Here is a 7,311-nt window from a genome sequence, read left to right as displayed (position 1 = left end):
AAATGAAATCATGAAAAGATTGTTTATGCACTTTAGGTTGGCTGGTTTTTAGTTAAGTTGTTTGAGTATAGAGTATCATACACTTTGTATATACAATCTAAATATGGTATCAAAATATAAATTATTGGATGCATTCCAATTGTATGGTGACAGTCAATGTTGAGAGTATAAGATTCCCCTTTGATGTAGAGTAGTGCAATATCTTAGGGAAAATCGATTAAGCGAGGATTATATACAGTCTTCTAGATCATTATATTTATATTATGAGAGGACTCTATTACGTTATTGTTCTATATGTAAGACAACACATCCTGGGGCCAATCGCTAGGGTGTAGGAGAGCCGTGTAGGAGAGCCATAGGAGCTGCAGCATTCTATTGGGGGAGCTCTTTGTATATGTGAATTGAGGTGTTGATCACCTATATATTTGGAATAATCCCTCTGTTGTTGGGGTTGGGAAGGGAAAAAACCCATTGGACTACAATCGATACAATCGTATGATTTATTCAAAGTAGTGTATAGCCTCTAGATGCTCCTAGTTGTGAGGCTGTGAGGGTGGTTTGGTGAGCGTAGGAGGCCCAACTAGAGCCCTAGAGCCAGTATATTGGACCCATTTTAGATTGCAACACAAAAAATCCCAAAATTGGGCCAAAAGGGAGGATAACAAGTGGGAACAAAAGAGTATATAGTTGTCCATAAAGAATAGATACTAGTGTGCTCAAATAAGGCATTTGTACTCAAAGAAATTCACTACTACAAATAGCGGTAGTAGCCAACGTATATCGAATGCAACTAGCAATGTAGCAACCAAGTCTCAAGAACTATTAAAATATATAATGTGACATACATGTAGATGTATACACCCAATGTGTATCAAGCATCCACTACTGACAACCCATTGACAGTGATAGGTATAGGGTATTCAAGTGCTCAAAAGCAAATCAGCCCACAAGAGTCAGTATCTACAAGAATAGTGTATAGATCAAGTGAGCATGTACATAAGCAAAAGACTACCACTATCTCTAAAAAACCAAGCTTTGCAAGAAAGATACAAGTATCTCCCATTGAAAGCAAATTCAAAATGTAAAATGAGTAAGCAAAGCTCAAGAAATAAGTGTCATAGCATGCCCAAGATACATCCATGAAGCCTTCTTCACTAGTCCCACCTCCAGATCGATTTTGATCTGAAAGTCACAATGTTGATGTGGTGTTCATTTATGGCACCTAATCATTTTGAGAATATGTCCAATAGCTATATGATTTCTCAAGAATCTCGTTTGCATCATATATGGTTATGGCCTATTTGCTGATGTTGCATGCATGTATTGGCCATATCCCCTACACATTAACTCATTGGTCTTTTAAGTAGTTTTCCTCTCTCATTGCTCTCATTTTCATCTCCCAATTGTGATCATCACCTTAGCTCCCCAATCTACCCTCTCTATGCCCTTTATGCCTTCTGTGTATCCTTCTTCTTGAGTGCTACTTTAATACCAAACTTCCAACTTTACACTGAGGAGGTATACCTACCTACCACAAAGGCCATCAATAGCACCTGCCTCTCGCGAGATACTTTGTAGCTAACTTAGTTCATCACCCTCCCATGGGCCACTATCCCAATGTACCTAGAAACCCTATTGATCCTAGAGAAACTCGACAAAAGCCATGCCATCCACATCCAAGGCCACAAGTACAACCTCTCCCCTTGGCCGCATGCAGGAGAAGCTATCTCTACCAAAACAAGGCAAGTACAACCCACCAACACTCTACACACATTGAAAGGTGAGAAGGATCAAAGCTTGTGTGAGAGAGCTATGGCAAGAGGGCAAAGAGAGAGAGAGACTCACAATGTGGGAACTCCAACAGTCACAATGTGTGACAATCCTTCCCTTTATTCATATGTCACTAAAAGAATAAAGAATAAAGTGATGGTGACAAGTGCCCGCTGCCTGCAATCTGTAGGCATGGGTATTGTCAATGTAGTAATACACAGGAGGTTAGGCAAAGGCACCTTTACCCCTAACAACCTCCCACTTAAAAGGTGAATCTATCCCAGTGAGAAGTGAAAAAGAAAAAGAAAAGACAATACAACATGCACACATGTACAATAGGATGAGGAAAGATGTCATCTCATCCCACGCCCATCAAAAGATCATTACATAGTAGTGGCCAAAGGAAACAAGCATGGAAACCTCTTCAAACTCTATAGATCACCTTCAACAATATTTTTCCATTTAATATGAAAGAATAGACCTTCTTTCTCCTATATTGAACTATGGCATAAAAGGTAGTACACTTTAACTTTAAAAGCATGTGTATGTCAAAGTCTCAAAGAATGGCTTTGGGGAAACCATTACTACAAAGGATTCGTAAAGTTTGTGAAGCATGTTGCATTGGAAGCACACAATAACTAGATTCTCAATGAGTAAAAATAGATTAAAATGAGTCAATGATCTCATTCATGCAAATATATGTGAATCAGCCCATACACCTTTAATAGATTGACATACATAATGTGTCAGTTTTTGTAATATTTCCATGCAATTAAAAGTTAGCTGGTTAGTTTAAAAGTTAGTTGGTCAATTAATAAGTTAGTAAGATTACTAACTAAAAGCTAACTAAAGTTAATAATGAATTTTTTTATTTAATTAAAAATATATGTTAAAAAAACTAAGAGTTGTAATTCGATATTTTTCTCGGATTGACAAGGACCGTAGCCACCCTTCACGGAAGATACAACACGAGCCATATTAATCACTAGTGTTAATGTGTATAGTACGGATGGTCCAAAAATATTAGATTTTTGGGCAAAAACTAGCATATTTTGGATATTTTAGATATTATCCTAAAAATATATTGAGATTTTTAGAACTCCATGTCATATTTTTAACAAAATGCAAGTAATGTTTTAGCTAGTTTTTGAGTTTTTTTTTTTAAGAGAGATTGGCGAAATCGTGCGCACTGTGATTGCAGTTTGCAAGCAGTAGACAACACTTCAAACAGGGAGAAAAAGAAGGAGTGATTTGAAAGATTTCTAATCAAGTGTCCTGGGGTTTTATCCCCCTTTCGAAGCCAATGGAACCATCAGATTTATGATTTGAGCATCAAATCATTGATTTTTCCAATATCCCCTCCATAAAGAGCTCTTTCTCTCAAGCACAACCCTTCTTCTATTGTTTAGCTATAAATATGAGGCATGGGAGGCACAAGGAAGCACAAGGAGATCCCGGAGGTTGAGAGGGAGAGAGAGAGAGAAAGAGGAGTTACCCTGAGAGGCTGCAAGGGAGAGAGTTAGCTCAATTTCCCCTATCCCAGTCTTGAATTAAGCCATCTTCTCTTATACTACTATACTAGCTACTCATTTCATAAAACAAAATATCCTTTCTAACTCTCAACTCATGTATAATAGGATTATAACATCTATATCCCTTTTTCTCAAGAGAATATCCAACCAACACACATTTTTATGCTGTGGGATCTAATTTACTACACAACTCATCAAGAATATGCACCTAAGCAATACATTCAAATATTTTCAGCACATAGGATAGATTTGGCTTTCTACGCATATACTTCTCTTCAAGTATCATACCATGTACAACAATAGTGGGTGTCATGTTCATAATGTATACATCAATGGCAACTGCTCCAGCCCAATAGTAATGAGGAAAGTTTCTTTTTGACATCAATGCATTAACTGCCTTTGCAATATGCATACTTTTACGCTTAGCAACTCCATTTTCTTGTGGAGTTATCTGCATATATAATGCCTTTGTATACCAAATTTTCCACAAAAAATCAATAAAATTATTGGAGAGATATTGTCCCCCTATGCAACCTCATCTCCTTCTCAACCAAAGCCTTAAAGCTATAAGATTCACAATTAACCATTCTTTCGAGAACAAAGATGCGCTCTTTGAGCGCTTTACGACTTTAGCGGACCTCGATGAGCTTAAATTGTAGAGTCTGTTTCATCAGGGTAGCTGTGCATCAGAACCATGACTAGGAGACTCTTGTGTTCCACTCAATGTCTAAGATTGAAAACCTAATTTTTGCACAGCCACACTCTCACAATCATCAACTACAACTGCATTCTACACATCACAATGCTAGCTACTCATTTCATAAAAAACAATGTCCTTGCTAACTCTCAGCTCACGTATAATAGGGTTATAACATCTATATCCATTTTTCTCAAGAGAATATCCAACGAACACACATTTTTCCGCTGTGGGATCTAAATTACTACCCAAATAATTAAGAATATGCATGAAATTAGTACATCCTAGAGAGGATAGATTTGGCTTTCTACCCGTATACTTCTCTTCAAGTATCATACCATGTACAACAATAGTGGCTATCATGTTCATAATGTATACATCAGTGGCAACTACTTCAACCCAATATTATTGAGGCAAGTTTCTTTTTGACATCAATGCATGAATTTCATTTGCAATATGCATTTTTTTTTGCTTAGCAACTCCATTTTTCTGTGGAGTTATCCGCATATATAATGCCTTTGTATACCATTTTTTCTACAAAAGATGAAAAACCTTATTGGAGGCATATTATCCCCCTATGCAACCTCGTCTCCTTCTCAACCAAATCCTTAAAGCTATAAGATTCACAATTAGCCAATCTTTGGGGGACAAAGATGTGCTCTGTGAGCGCTTTATGACTTTAGCACACCTCGATGAGCTCAAATTGTAGAGTTTGTTACATCAGGGTAGCTAGGCATCAGAACCCTGACTAGGAGACTCTTGTGGTCCACTCAATGTCTAAGATTGCAAACCTAATTTTTGCACAACCACACTCTCATGATCATCAACTACAGCAGCATTCTCCACATTACTATACTAGCTACTCATTTCATAAAAAACAATATCCTTGCTAACTCTCATCTCACGTATAATAGGGTTATAACATTTGCATCCCTTTTGCTCAAGAGAATATCAAATGAAAACACATTTTTCTGCTGTGGGATCTAATTTACTACACAACTCATCAAGAATATGCACATATGCAATACATCCAAATATTTTCAGATAGGATAGATTTGGCTTTCTACCCATATACTTCTCTTCAAGTATCATACCATGTACAACAATAGTGGGTGTCATGTTCATAATGTATACATCAATGGCAACTACTTCAGCCAAATAGTAATGAGGCAAGTTTCTTTTTGACATCAATGCATGAACTACCTTCGCAATATGCATATTTTTTTGCTTAGCAAATCCATTTTTCTTTGGAGTTATACCAATTTTTCTACAAAAGATCAAAAAACCTATTTGGAGAGATAGTATCCCCCTATGCAACCTCGTCTCCTTCTCAACCAAAGCCTTAAAGCTATAAGATTCAAAATTAACACTTCTTTGGGGAACAAAGATGCACTCTTTGAGTGCTTTAGGACTTTAGCACACCTCGATGAGCTCAAATTGTAGAGTCTGTTACATCAGGGTAGCTATGCATCAGAACCATGACTAGGAGACTCTTGTGGTCCACTCAATGTCCAAGATTGCAAACCTAATTTTTTAACAGTCACACTCTCACGGTCATCAACTAGAGGTGCATTTTGCACATTACAATACTAGCTACTCATTTCATAAACAACAATATCATTGCTAACTCTCAGGTCACGTAAAATAGGGTTATAACATCTATATCCCTTTTTTTCAAGAGAATATCCAACCAACACACATTTTTCTGCTATGGGATCTAATTTACTATGCGACTCATCAAGAATATGCACGTAAGCCATACATCCATAGATTTGTCTTTATACCCGTATACTTCTCTTCAAGTATCATACCATGTACAACAATAGTGGGTGTCATGGTCATAATGTATACATCAGTGGCAACTACTTCAACCCAATAGTAATGAGGAAAGTTTCTTTTTGACATCAATGCATGAAATACCTTTGCAATATGTATATATTTCCACTTAGCAACTCCATTTTCCTGTGGAGTTATCTACATATATAATGCATTTGTATACCAATGTTTCTACAAAAAATCAAAAAACTTATTGGAGGGATACTATCCCCCTATGCAACCTCATCTCTTTCTCAACCAAAGCCTTAAAGCTATAAGATTCACAATTAACCATTCTTTGGGGAACAAAGATGTGCTCTTTGAGCGCTTTACGACTTTAGCACACCTCAATGAGCTCAAATTGTAGAGTCAATTAAATCAAGATAGCTATGCATCAGAACCATGACTAGTAGACTCTTATGGTCCACTCAATGTCTAAGATTGCAAACCTAATTTTTGCATAACCACACTCTCATAGTCATCAACTACAGCTGCATTCTGCACATTACTATACTAGCTACTCATTTCATAAAAAACAATATCCTTGCTAACTCTCAGCTCATGTATAATAGGGTTATGACATCTATATCCCTTTTTCTCAAGAGAATATCCAACGAACACACATTTTTTTGCTATGGAGGCAAAGGAACTTCTCACCCAAGGGAGGTGTCCTACTTTCAACTATAAAATTCCATGGCAAATAATGAGATTGAGAGACCATTTCTCATCACTAATGCTTAGAGATTGCTTGAAGGTTATTAAGAAGTGAAGATTGCTCATTTTTCAAGCTATTATGGCCATCAAGAAGGATTATGAAGCATGTGGAGCATTCAAGCCTTCAACTGCTTGAAAGAGATATTCTTCTTCCATTCTTAATCTCTCTTCTTCATCCTATTGCTAAGCTTAATCCACTTGTTTAGAGGGATGAAATAATTGAATTCCCTAACAAATTTCATTGTAATTCATTGTTAGAATGGATATTTTGTCCAAAATAGTGAATTAGAAGCGTCTTGTCCGCATTCTTTGATTGCATTTGAGCTTTAAATCAATAATGAATTCATCTCTCCACATTGTATTCCTAATCCTTTAACCCATGCTTGATTTCATCTCTTGATAAATTCCATAAAAGAGAGAGTACGATATACAATCTAGACTATTGGAAAACCTCTTATTTGTTCAAGAGCCTTGATCCACAAAGTACAATGGCTATCTCTTACCTAGCCTCTTGTGCATTCCATGAACACAATGATTCACTTATAGTGAGCTTGCTAGGCACACCATCAAGCACAACAGTTGCACATGGAAAACTCCACTATACAAGCTAGTGCCCTTCAATCCTCAACCCTCTATTGCCTCCACATGTATGAGAGGAGCATGGATTTGGCAAGAGAGAGAGTGGATAGAGATGAAGAGTTTCACTCTCTCAGTCCCTCACTCTCACTCTCTCACTCTCTCCCTCTCAATCTCTCTCTCTCAATGGAAACAAGAAAGAAAGTA

The sequence above is a fragment of the Lygodium microphyllum genome, chromosome 2 (assembly GCF_053477565.2).
Source record: "Lygodium microphyllum isolate KBCC chromosome 2, Lygodium_microphyllum_v1.1.10, whole genome shotgun sequence".
NCBI classification, from domain to species: Eukaryota; Viridiplantae; Streptophyta; class Polypodiopsida; order Schizaeales; family Lygodiaceae; genus Lygodium; species Lygodium microphyllum.
The sequence above is the reverse complement of the archived record's forward strand: the minus strand, read 5'-3'. Positions refer to the sequence as shown.